This window comes from Triplophysa rosa, linkage group LG6 (genome assembly GCF_024868665.1).
Source record: "Triplophysa rosa linkage group LG6, Trosa_1v2, whole genome shotgun sequence".
NCBI lineage: Eukaryota > Metazoa > Chordata > Actinopteri > Cypriniformes > Nemacheilidae > Triplophysa > Triplophysa rosa.
In genome coordinates, this window is record NC_079895.1 from 20,613,327 (window position 1) to 20,626,916 (window position 13,590).

General features: G+C 37.6%; 1 protein-coding gene across 6 annotated transcripts in view; it reads left to right on the forward strand.

Moving 5' to 3' along the window:
- Positions 1-516: 516 nt before the first annotated feature.
- The window catches only part of akap11 (A kinase (PRKA) anchor protein 11), a 31,274-nt gene continuing 18,200 nt past the window's right edge, over positions 517-13,590 (forward strand). For 5 of the 6 annotated variants that reach the window (XM_057335524.1, XM_057335525.1, XM_057335527.1 and 2 more), the window contains exon 1: positions 517-630. The gene's annotated coding sequence lies outside the window, so the exon portion shown is untranslated. The remainder of the gene's footprint in view (positions 631-13,590) is intronic. The other variant, XM_057335528.1, reaches the window with a different exon arrangement.

Here is a 13,590-nt window from a genome sequence, read left to right on the forward strand (position 1 = left end):
ATTTTTGGGTTGTGTATCCCTGATGTTCTGATATTGTCATAATATTACATCCATGCATTACAGTAGATCTTAAAGATGTCGGTCTTAATGTGAAAGGTCAAAGCTTGCTATACATTAGGCTATAAAATTGTGCTGTTTTATAAGAACACTCAAATCACATAAAGAAAACTTTTTGAAATAAAAAGTTTTGAAAGCATACGTGGAATTAAAATGATTCAAGATTAATAGTTTTATCCATCACCATAAAACGATTCTTCAATAAGAGTGCAACATGTGGTAAACATATGCTTAATAACTGTTAGAATTTTGAGAGGGTCCTAGTGCTGCAAACCACTGTGCCACCCAGACATTTAAACCATACCACAAACCCATAGATTTCATTATAGATTTCTGTATTCTGTAAACTTAAGTTACAAATAACCCAAATAAAAACATAACACAAAACAATTTACGCTGTAAAAACAATGTCAGATGAAATGATGTGGTGTATTTTAGTTACATCAATGATTCTGGGCTCAGCAGCTCGGCTCCGCCGCTCGGTGTTTGATTATTTTCTCCTGCTCGTCTTGTTTTCATGAAATGACGGGACGCGAGAACAGCTAGCCCATTGCACGGCTCTGTCACTACAAGGTGAGACGCGCTTCAGACGCTTTTCATTTTAATGCCATTAAAATGCCATTCACCAGCACATATTACATGTCACAGATCAGTTATAAGCCAAGGGATGTTCTTTAAGGATCACGTTTAATTTAATGTCCTACACAGGCCTGATGCTAATATACACGAACCAGCTGCGTCTGTCATGACATCATCGGGCTTTAGCTGTAACTGCACGAATAAACACATTCTGTGACTGATCGTCTGTCGTGGCGTCTTATTTTATTCGAGATTTTATTTGGTTTTCAGACATTTAACGTTACCATGCACTGGGTGAATTCACTCAGCTGTATGTGACGGTGCCTAAAATGAAAGAACGAATCACCAAAAACAGCCATATAATTACGATAGTCATAATTTATAAAACGGATGATCTGTGAAGCAATGGCATCGCACAAATATTTAAAATCTCAAAATGGCGGGGTTAGCATGTAAATCTGAGTCTGTAATAGCTGAAAGATTTTGTGTAAGTCACTGGGTGGTGTTTGAAGCTGTCATCCACACGACAAGCAGTATTATCAAGGTGTTTTGCCTATTATGCCAGCAGAAATCACGTTATGTATCTGTGTATGTACTGCCACTCTCCTTTGTCAGGAATAGGCAGTGATTCCATAAACATCTCTTGATTTCAGGAAATCATTTGACCGTCTCCCTATTCGGATGGTAATTGTTTCATGTAAGGACGTCTGTAAAAATAAATCTGCATGGCTCCTTTGTGATAAAAACTCATGCATTCGGACAAACATAAATTGACGGTGTAGGAGTGAGTTTGTAATCCTGCGAACTCGGAAAATACACTTCTCACGTTCTCAGTCACATGACAAATAGCTCGTATTTAATAATTAAAATGGGAAAAAATCGACATATGACAATATCGAATGTTTTCATGTGTTTTTTCTTTTTGACATCTATCTGTTCGTATCTCCCTCTCTGTGTAGTGAAGCAGCGATCCTGATCTATCAGTCAAGTTAGCTAGAATTTATGTGAACTTGTGTTGTATATGTTGTGTGTGCTCGCGTGATGCATCTACGCGATCACGTTAACAGCGGAAATTTATTAAACTCTGAATCATCTCATCTGGTCATCGTACAGACACATCATTCGAAGCTGTAAAGGGTTTTTACATTTATCTGAGTAGATCCCCGATAACCAAAAAACATTGTGCTTTTGTCAAATAAAGAAAGCCAAAAGGATGAACTTTCTGCCGTCTGTGAACTGTTTCTCTCCGTTCGCAGCAGCGCTTCGGGTGTGGGGGTGTGACGTTATGTGAGTTATGTTGTGCTTTTTATGCTTTTACGGAATTTTCAACGCATCAGACACTATTATCCCTGAATCTTCTAAAGAGCAACTCTACGGTGCTTTGAAGTGGTCAGAACGGACTTATAAAACGTATTTTGGATTTAACACCTGTTATAAACTCAGAGATGTGGATTCAGACGGGAATTAAATTAACACACGACCTTGGTGATTGTCAAAAAACAGTAGGTAATTTTGCCCGGGATTTTTCCTCGGGTGGTGGGAGAAAAACACAGACATTCTGGATTCGGACAGCAATAAAATCACCATGTACACCCCGTAAATGTCTTACGTCCCTATGAGAAACAATTAGCCTTCCGTCCGAATACACTAAATTAATCTAATAATTTATACGTTTGCAGTGGTTTTGTTGTATGCAAATATAACTCATTTAGCAGCTCCCCAGCTAACAAAATTATGTTTTGAGAACGTTTTCCAATGTTCTGTTTTGGTTGTGGGAACATTATTTAAAATGTTCCAAAAACGTAAAAATGTCCAGTTTGCTTAACGTTGCTGGAACGTTCTTTTATGGTTAGCAAAATGTTCCTATAACGTTTTTGCAACCAAAAATGTATTGAAAATCCAACGTTCTAAGAACGTTTATTTGTAACATTAGAAGAACGTTAAAAAGTCCAGTTTGCTTAACGTTGCTGGAACATTAATGTATGATTAGCATAATGTTCCTATAACGTCCTTGCCACCAAAAATGTATTGACAATCCAACGTTCTGAGAACGTTTATTTGGAAAAAAAATAGTTTAGATTAGGTTATTAAAATGTTATTTTAAGATGAGCAGTGCTGCAACCTTCTCTTTCAACATCATGTTTATTAACATCATTCCAGGAACAAAAAAGTATACAACAGTTACATGTGCAATCAACAGGTATTTTAATTATAAAAGCTTTTTAAAAACTCATTAACATTGAGTTTTAAAACTCATTTATTTTTCAAAATCTTTTTTTATTATGTTATCATGTTTTTGTGTTAGTTAGCTGTACTTTTTTAGTTATCATAGCTTAAATCAAAACAAACCAGCTGCACTTTGATTTATATTAATTGGAATGCTCAATAAAAAAACATGATTTTTAAAAAAAAATTAAAACTTAGTTATCTCATTTTGGAACCAACTCTTCATTTAGATTTGTGACAATGAATTATAACTTGACCACCAAAACGTAACAAACTTTCATATGAACATTTAATCAGTGAGAAATCTTATCTGAATGTGTGTGTGTGGGTGGGTGCGTGCGTAAAAACTAGGGCTGTGGTCCATGGCCTGTCTCTTCATGCTCTATCTGTAAAGTAAATAGATAGATTGTAAATAGATGTTACTAACTTATTTAACACAGGTAAGAAAGTCATAGCATGTGTTTCTAGGTAAGGATGCTAACATTGGCCCATTAACTGACAGTAAGAATGTTCAGATTAACAGTTAAATTGTTAAAAATAATTTGTCAAGTCAAACTATTTTACATTAATTGAGTAAGTATTGTTGAGCAATGCTAATCCATCAATCACATGTGCTTTAAAGTTGATGTTTTTACACTATCAACAACATCCAAATAGACTGATGACGAGGGCTAAGAATCTTGCCCATTTCCCTAAATTAATAAAATATTAAACAAAATAAATAAATGTTGTTTTGAAATGTTAACTGTCATACTTGTAACAATGTATGCACACATTCCATAAACTCTACTTTACAAATAATAATGCAGCCAGGAAAGGGTGAGATGCAGTGAGTTCTTTCCACATTTTTAACATGCATGAAAATAAGTTTTTTCCATCACTTTGTTTATCACTCTTGAAATGACCTCTACACTAAATAATCTAACCAGGGCTCTAGACTAACTTTTTGCACTGGTTGCACTGGTGCGCCTAACTTTTTTCTTAGGTGCACCAGCACAAAAGTTAGGTGCACCCAAATTTCGACCGCATCGCATTTAACACCACAGTTTTACCAGTTCACTTTTTTTTTAAATCGCTGTCCATATAGGCAAAATTGACTTGTAAATGATTAACTAACAATCTGGTCAACATAAAGTTCTTTATTTGAAGCACAATTCTACAAGAAAGGTAACATACTGAAAAAGTGTTGGTGCTTAAATTGCTTCACTGAACTGAAATTTAAACTTAAAACATCTCAAGATAAATGGACCAGGGCTTGACATAACCTGGGAGGTTGATGGCTCCGTGTCAGAGCATTGCTTATGATTTTCGGACGGATCAGTCCTTAACTTACATTATTCACGAAAAAGTTGTCAATCGTTCTTTTCATCTTCTCTCATCATCCGCGGCTACATCCACTCTGTTTAACTGACGGGCCTATAGGCTCCTCACCTCTCTGTCTGACTGCAGCACACGCATTTTCACACATACACACCAGAGGTTGCGCTAGACTTTTTTATTGTCTGTCATTTTGACTGACAGGCTCGTAAAAAATCTGTCATAATCTATTATTACCCGTCACTATGGTGCAAGGTGGCTTTAGGTGGTAATTAGTATGTTCGTGACGTCATCACGTTGTATTTGCGTCTCGGAACTTGTTGTATTTTAATACAACTGAATGCCCAGTAAAGCCGTTGTTGTTTATATTCATCTATATATTTAATGTTTATGTTCATATGTGATTCGATCTGGGAAAACCTAACACATGGTCCAAATTTATATATTACAGTTTTTGATACCATATTGAAGCCCTTTCCAAATCAATTTTTATTTTGCTCATACCTTGTGTATGTAACAAAAGTTATGGCTGAGGTCGGCTGAAGCGCTATGATTTTCAGGAACGGAATTTGGAGGAAAACGGGTTTAAACTTAAGTGATGAAAATAAAAGCACAACAGTCCAGTATCACAAGTAAAAGTCACTTTACAGTGGTAAAAGACTTACTCGTAATAACAATTTAATAAAAAAAGATTTCGTAGTGTTGAAGTCTATAAAAATACTGTACAAAACCGTTTGAATAAAACGAAGGTAAGGAAAATGGTGCAGGGCACACTTAAAGAACGAGAGCTCTGCCATTATCACTACACAACGAAACTAGAAAACATTACGGATAACAACTAATAAGCAGTGAAGCAAGCTTTACGTTGTTTATCATGTGCATAGTGTCTGGACTTTTGATCATCCCTTGTATGTTTTGCGATCGGATAACTCCCGGTGCTGCAGACGGGAAGCTCTGTCATCTCACGAAAACATTGTATAAAAAAACTTTGCATGGCGTAGTTTACACAGAACTGGCGGGAAATGTGCATTGCTACTCCTTCATTCTTCATGTTATGTGGTTTACTTTGATAGGTGAACTGTCTTTCCCGCATCCCAGCGCGACATCCGACGGGTTTTCCCAGATCGCATCACATATGTCTAGTCGGTAACAATGACAGGTGAAAACACGCACGTCCCTCCGCGAGCATATCACGCTCTAATGAAGGGAAAAGGGGAGTTACAAATTGCCCTCATTGTAATCCGTCAAAATGACGAACGGACGGACGGACGGCCTTCAGGTTTTTCCGTCACTGGTAAAAAAAAATCTGTCAATGACAGAATTTTCGTTTAACGTGACCTCTGGTACACACATGTACAGGAATATCTGGACCACGGCCAATCAGACGGGGGTCCGCCCTTCAATATCTCTGATTGGTTTAGACCACGATATGGGCCTAATGTGTGTCTGTTGTTGAATCACAGGGAGACTTTCAGAGTCGCGGAGACTTTTTTTCTCCCTCGAACGGCTGGTCGCACCGGTGCGACCTCAGATTTTTTTAGTCACACCATTGAGAAATAACGTCGCACTCTAGAGCCCTGCTAACCCTCTTACGTACATAACAACAGCAGTCTATTTATTTTGAGGTCCATACAGGTTGATCAGTACACTGCGTTCCAAATTATTATGCAAATTGGATTTAAGTGTCATAAACATTTAATTTTATATTGTTCAATTAAACTTATGGATGGTATTGTGTCTCAGTGCTCTTTGGATCACTGAAATCAATCTCAGACACCTGTGATAAGTAGTTTGCCAGGTGAGCCCAATTAAAGGAAAACTACTTAAGAAGGACGTTCCACATTATTAAGCAGGCCACAGGTTTCAAGCAATATGGGAAAGAAAAAGGATCTGTCTGCTGCCGAAAAGCGTCAAATAGTGCAATGTCTTGGACAAGGTATGAAAACATTAGATATTTCACGAAAACTTAAGCGAGATCATCGTACTGTGAAGAGATTTGTGGCTGATTCAGAGCACAGAAGGGTTCGTGCAGATAAAGGCAGAATGAGGAAGGTTTCTTCCAGACAAATTCATCGGATTAAGAGAGCAGCTGCAAAAATGCCATTGCAAAGCAGCAAACAGGTATTTGAAGCTGCTGGTGCCTCGGGAGTCCCGAAAACCTCAAGGTGTAGGATCCTCCAGATGCTTGCAGTTGTGCATAAACCTACTATTCGGCCACCCCTAACCAATGCTCACAAGCAGAAACGGTTGCAGTGGGCCCACACATACATGAAGACTAATTTTCAAACAGTCTTGTTTACTGATGAGTGCCGTGCAACCCTGGATGGTCCAGATGGATGGAGTAGTGGATGGTTGGTGGATGGCCACCATGTCCCAACAAGGCTGCGACGTCAGCAAGGAGGTGGCGGAGTCATGTTTTGGGCTGGAATCATGGGGAGACAGCTGGTGGGCCCCTTTAGGGTCCCTGAAGGTGTGAAAATGAACTCTGCAAGGTATGTAGAGTTTCTGACTGAGCACTTTCTTCCATGGTACAAAAAGAAGAACCATGCCTTCCGTAGCAAAATCATCTTCATGCATGACAATGCACCATCTCATGCTGCAAAGAATACCTCTGTGTCATTGGCTGCTATGGGCATAAAAGGAGAGAAACTCATGGTGTGGCCACCATCCTCCCCTGACCTCAACCCTATTGAGAACCTTTGGAGCATCCTCAAGCGAAAGATCTATGATGGTGGGAGGCAGTTAGCATCAAAACAGCAGCTCTGGGAGGCTATTCTGACATCCTGCAAAGAAATTCAATCAGAAACTATCCAAAAACTCACAAGTTCAATGGATGCAAGAATTGTGAAGGTGATATCAAAGAAGGGGTCCTATGTTAACATGTAACTTGCCCTGTTAGGATGTTTTTGATTGAAATAGCTTTTGATTTTAGTAAATATGACCTCCTAATGCTGCAAATTCAACAAATGACCTTTTTCAGTTTTTTACAACCTATGAAATGTTTTCAAACTCTGTTGTGCATAATAATTTGGAACAGTGCATTTTGAGTTTTTCATTTTTTAAATAAATACTGTTGTCAGTGGGAGGTTTGTTCAATAAAATTCCAAATGTACCCTAACTGTTGATTACTTGAAAATTATACTGACTGTCATTTGCATCGACAAATTAGGAAAACCAGAGAAAGATATCATTTGCATAATAATTTGGAACGCAGTGTATGTATATAAATGACAATATGAAACAAGTATAATGTAATTTAGTTGCGGCAGGAGCTGGATGCCAGTATACAGTATGTACAGTCAAACAAAACAATGTGCGCAGTTATCGAAGATGCGAGTGTGCATACATTAAAACTTTGTGTTCGGCGAGACGCGTCTGTGCAGTGCGCATACAGTCAACAATGTGTTTGGCAAAGACGCGGCGCAATGTACTGTATCTGTGGGGTGCATGCACAGTCATTGATGTCATTGTTCATTGTTAGTTAAAGAAGCAGCGCAGTGTTTCTCTTTGGTTTGTGACATACTTTATGCAAAACGGTGGCAGGTCAACATCTGTCCAGGCCTCTTGATCTCTTCATCTGGATTTCACAGAAAAAGAGACCAGCAATAACAACCATAGAATTTAAACCCGTTACAAATCCATGCAGTCACAAGACTATTCACATAACTGTAACTACGCAACAGAACAAAAATCTATTGTGTGTACAGATTGGAACCAAACTGAACTAATAGCTGTTGTTGATGACACCGCCGTACCGACATGGAACAATAATGTAGGGGATTCATTCCTGCATTTTAAAGGAAATAGTTCATCCAAAAATGAACATTTTGTCATCATTTGCTCATCCACCAGCCTTACAAACCTGTATGCATTTATTTGTCGTGTTGAACACAAATAAAGATATTTTAATGAAAGTCTGTAACTAAGCCGGTTTGGGTCACCACTGACTTTAATAGTAGTCTTTTGTCCTACTATGGGAATGGCCCAATTTGACCCAAAATGACTTTGAAACAAACTTATTAAAATATCTTAATTTGTGTTCAGAATAACAAAGAAATTTATACAGTTTTGTAATAACTGGAGGGTAAGCAAATGATGACCAAATTTTAATGTTTGGGTATCTCTCTTTCACTCGCCGCGAAAACTACTTACCAGGGTTCAAGCTCTGACTGGGTCCCTGCTCTTGTGTGTTGGACGTGTGCCAGTACACTCTGATAAAGCAGTTGTTCAGAATGGCTTCAGTGGCGGAGATGGCCCTCCGTGCCTCATCATTGGCAGTGTACTGGTTCACTGGCTCCAGTTTTCCCCTGAACAGAGTCTGAGGAAATAATAACAATCACAGGCTTTTATGTCAAATCACAGTCAGAAATCATAAAAAACATTCTGTGAGATGCAAATGTATTAAGAACAACAGTGACCACTATTCAATGTTTTATTTCACTTGTTTACTGAATCAATGCTTAATTAAAGACAATGTTTACATAATTTGTACCTGTTCTATTTGCAATTTGTTCTTATTTCATTACTGACTGTTTACTGATCTTTAATAATTACTTGATAACTTTTTACTTACATAACTGAGCTGAAGTGGTGCCTTGAGTTTCAGGTACAAACAAAAACCTGGCAACATAGAGACAATGTTGAATAAGTAAAATAATTACAATCTGTGTGCTCATTTAGTTTACGTGCTTCATGTTCTAGCTGTCATAGTTACGACCTAAGTGATCGCTTTCATCCTAAATTTTAGAAAATTATAAAGTTTTACACGTGGTCGATGCTGCATGTGGCAGTTTCAAACAACTAAAACGGCATTAACATTTACCTCAGCGTTTACTACCGGCTCACCAGGCCGTGTGCTAACACGACGATAAATTACAAGATTATGATGCAAGAACGTTTCAAACCTACACAATATAACACATTAAAACTACGATAACAAAATATTAATAAAATATATTATATTTCAGTATAAAAAACTATGTAAAATCAAAACATTTGCTTACCTCAGATGTACTCTGGCGAAAGTTGGCCGCGCAAAGTTGTGTGCACGCACGAGCGTGTTGACGTCACGAGCGAGCAGAACTCCGACTCCTCCCACCAAGTTTCCAAATTAGGTTATGATTCCGACCTGATGCGTCGTGTTGATAACCCCATTTCGATGTTGAATCTATATTTTATTCTTGACGAAAACCTACTGATGTACCTACCAAATTGTGAACGTTGATTCGACATGGAAATCTGATTGACGCCCGATAATGACATTTATAACCAGAAATCGACATTGATCAATGTCAGTTTGCTATCTGGGAGGGGAATGCACCTGAATTAACTGAAATGCCCACAAAAAAAGAATAAAAAGAACGATTTCTCTCATCATTATGCGAACATTCATCAAGTATGAATAATGTCAAAAGGACGTCCCGAGAACATTGTTCTAAGAACGTTTTCTCTCATTGTTATGAGAACACTCATCAAATATAAATAATAACGTCATAAGGACGTTCCGAGAACATTGTTCTAAGAACGTTTTCTCTCATCGTTTTGAGAACATTCATCAAGTATAAATAACGTCATAAGGACGTTCCGAGAACATTGTTCTAAGAACGTTTTCTCTCATCGTTTTGAGAACATTCATCAAGTATAAATAACGTCATAAGGACGTTCCGAGAACATTGTTCTAAGAACGTTTTCTCTCATCGTTTTGAGAACATTCATCAAGTATAAATAACGTCATAAGGACGTTCCGAGAACATTGTTCTAAGAACGTTTTCTCTCATCGTTTTGAGAACGTGTATTACCTAAATATAACGTTATGAAAACGTTCCATAAACGTTATTTGAAGAACATTTTGTTCTAACTTTTAGACAACTTTTAAAGAACGTTAGCGAAAGTTGTGCGAACATTTCCTGTTAGCTGGGTCTTTGCAGAGATTGCGTCCTATGGAGGTCGCATTTACGTGCCATATTGCTGTCTCGTTTAAATAACCGTAATAAAATTGTATATTACTCCTCATAAGTTTTAAAATAATATAGTAATTCTCTCTAAGTTTGCAACGTAACAATACAAAAGGGTGGAATCTGGTCTGACCCAGATCGTTTGTTTGCTGCAACATGCTGTGATTGTCACCAACTGGCAACCGAGCTGTTGAAAGTGGGTAAATCGTCAGTGGGCGGGGCACACGGACCAAAACAAAAACAGAAATTCCGGCATGGAACGCATATTTCAGAGTGAACAACTGGCTATAGCTTTGTTTTTTGGACAAACCAATATTTGAACTTTGCATGTTCCCTAAATGTCTACGAACATATTAAGGTATTGTTTTGATTTAATACAGTAAAGTTATTACATACCGCTCCTTTAAACAGATCACATGGACCAAGGCAGCAACTTCACTTGGTCATTTTAATCCTTTCTTCCTCTTAAAAGATATTCTGCACTATTTTGTGTATGGCATTTCTAGAAATAATGTTTACCTTTGTAGGTCTCAACCACACGCAGTTGTGCTGAAATGCTTGAATGTGCCTATTACAGCACTTAGGGTTGTCACGGCACCATAAACATATCTTACGATCACGATACTAATTAGTATTGCGATGCTGTGATGTTCGTAATTAAAATCTACAAAATGGACCAAAATTCCTTCATACACAGATCTAAATGAAACATGTTGTATTAAGTGAACTGTATTATACTGCACACTACAATATTTGTTTAATTAACTGTAGTAATTGGATACGTTTTACCAAATACTATAGTATAGTATAATATTTACTTTGGTAAGATTTAAAAACACTAGTGTCTAGTAATTTTAGCAACGTTTACTGTAGTAACTACTAAAGCACACTTTTTTAACATTGGAACTAATTCAATCAATGTGCGACAAATTGCATTTATAGCAATGCTTATAAAGGAAAATGTTAGGCTTACTTTAAATGTGACTAAAACGGCCAGTAGGTGGTGGCAATATTTTTGTGTCAGTGGCTGTGTCTCATTTCGTAAGGCTGCGTCCTCCAGAGGTCTCATTCAAAGGCTGCTACTTCATTGAGGCTGTCTCGTTTCATAAAATCAGGTAGGACTCTCCGGAGGCAGCTTTCAAATGCGACCTTTGACAGGAATTTGGAGGATACATGAGCTGTATCCTTCGTTGCTAGAGATAACCCACAATTCTTTGCGTCGACCAACGTCTGTTATTTGAATATAGTCTGTTATTTGAACAGCTGCACATTGAATCAAATATGTGGTGTTTAAATGTTAACAGTTTACAATTTGTGTCACGTTTAATCTTAGGCATATGTAGTAAATAGGTTTACAAGTGTTTAGTGATTTTTAAACGTTTTGAAACAGTAAGGCATAACAATTATTTTGTTTAACTCTTTTGGCATTGTTTAGGGTAGAAAGTAACCAACTTTTACCTCTTAAATCATGTAGAAATCATTTTGAAAAATTTGACAGGTGTGCGAGTGCAACGTCTTGTCATAGCAAGGTGGTACTTCCTGTTTCCTTTTCTGCCAGTATGTCCTATGAAGGATGTCTCGTTTAATTCTATGTTGAGAATCCTCCGTATACCGCATCCTTTAGAGGAGGACACAAGGACGCAGCCTTACGAAACGAGACAGCTAGTGAATCATTCAACCAACTCGTTCAAAACAGCTGATTCATTCAAGAACGAAGCAAGTGTGTCTTGATGAATGACTGAAGTCAAGTCACGGATTCTTAGAGAAACACGCAAAAATATGGTTTTGACTAGAATGTATACAGCTACCTCCACTGGGCATGAACACTTCATAATTTTTGTCACGCTGAAAACAGATGATTCATTTTTTTATTATTGTAAGGTTAGGTTAGGTTTAGGGTAGGGGTAGGCGTTAGCTAATGTAATTTATTGTGATTATATGGCGAGATTTTGCACCACTTCCGGCCGTAGCTGTATCCCTTCTAGCAACAACCCAAAAAGAATGAACTTTAATGCTCATGTGCAACATTAGTTATGGCACTACGATACTACCATTTAAAAAACAGAGCGGCATCGCAGGAATTTTGAAGCTTTAGCATCGCGATGCTACCGTAGCACCGGTACACCGTGCAACCCTACTTTAGACATTATAGCAGCACCGCTGAGCAAAATCTAATTCTTTTAGAAATGTTTTGGGCAAGGTGAAATAAGCCTATTCTGTTTTGCATGAACATGTATCCTGATTTAAATAAAATGTCATTGTATTCGTTAGGGCTGTGTATTGGCAAGTGCCTCCCGATACGATACATATCACGATAGATGAGTCACGATACAATATATTGCTATGTATTTCGATACGATACACATTTGCGATATATTGCAATACTTTAAATAGAAAATGTAAAAAGTAGAGCTAGAAATACAACATGCTGTGCACCACCGGGGGTTTTCTGTAAGGATAAGTGTAAAAACATCTCTTACCTCTGCGGAGTGGCCATGATGTGCGATGCATGGACCTTTTGATCAGAGGCTTGGGTTCTCAAATAGGTGGAATAAGGTGGGTCACGCAAGTCACTTGGCTGTTGTGGTGCATTACAGTTAAAACAATGAACATGGGCAGTATAAAACCCCTGCTTCATCTGTGCTGTAAATGCGCTGGTGTCACATCCGTGAAAGCACAATAAATGTCATTGTTACTTTTCTTAATAAACTTTTTGTCTAATGCACTGCAGTAGCCAAGTGACTTGTGTCATGACTTGCGAAGCTTACAAACAGCATTATTTTATATAACTCATTACTCCATTACTTATTTGAAAACCAAAGCACTCCCACACATCTGCTCTGAGAGCTCGAAGCATTCTTATATTTTTCGCCATGCTCGCTTCCACCCACTTTTGGCTGTATGTATATGACATGATTTAAAAAATATATGTTGATAGTAGAGGTATCACTATCGATACACTATTGAAAAAAAAATATTGCGATAGTTACATGTATCGATATTTATGCACAGCCCTAGTATTCGTGTAATTATTGCTAGGTTTACTGTATTGGTTAGGTTTACTGTATGAGAATAAAAAAAGAAAAACATTTCTGTAATGAGAATTTGTCTTTTAGCTTCTGCTTGGCTCACTAAAGCCTACTTTGCCATGTTATATAAAATAATAGTCTTTTCTGTGATCACCCCTGAATGAAAAGTTTAATTAATTCACTGCCAGCCATGTTTATGTTTATACCATCAACATCACAGTCCTTTACCAAACTTGTTTGTCTGGCCATAAACAAATTACATATTGAAATTTGTCAATGCAAGCATACAGGAAGAGATTATTTTATGAGGCTTTTTACTTCCCAGCGTTAATTTTTAAACCATAGTAACAGATTGATACACTCAATTCAATTGGTAAGCAGGTTGCTTGCATGTGACTCTTGTTCCATGCTTCATCATATTATGTTTC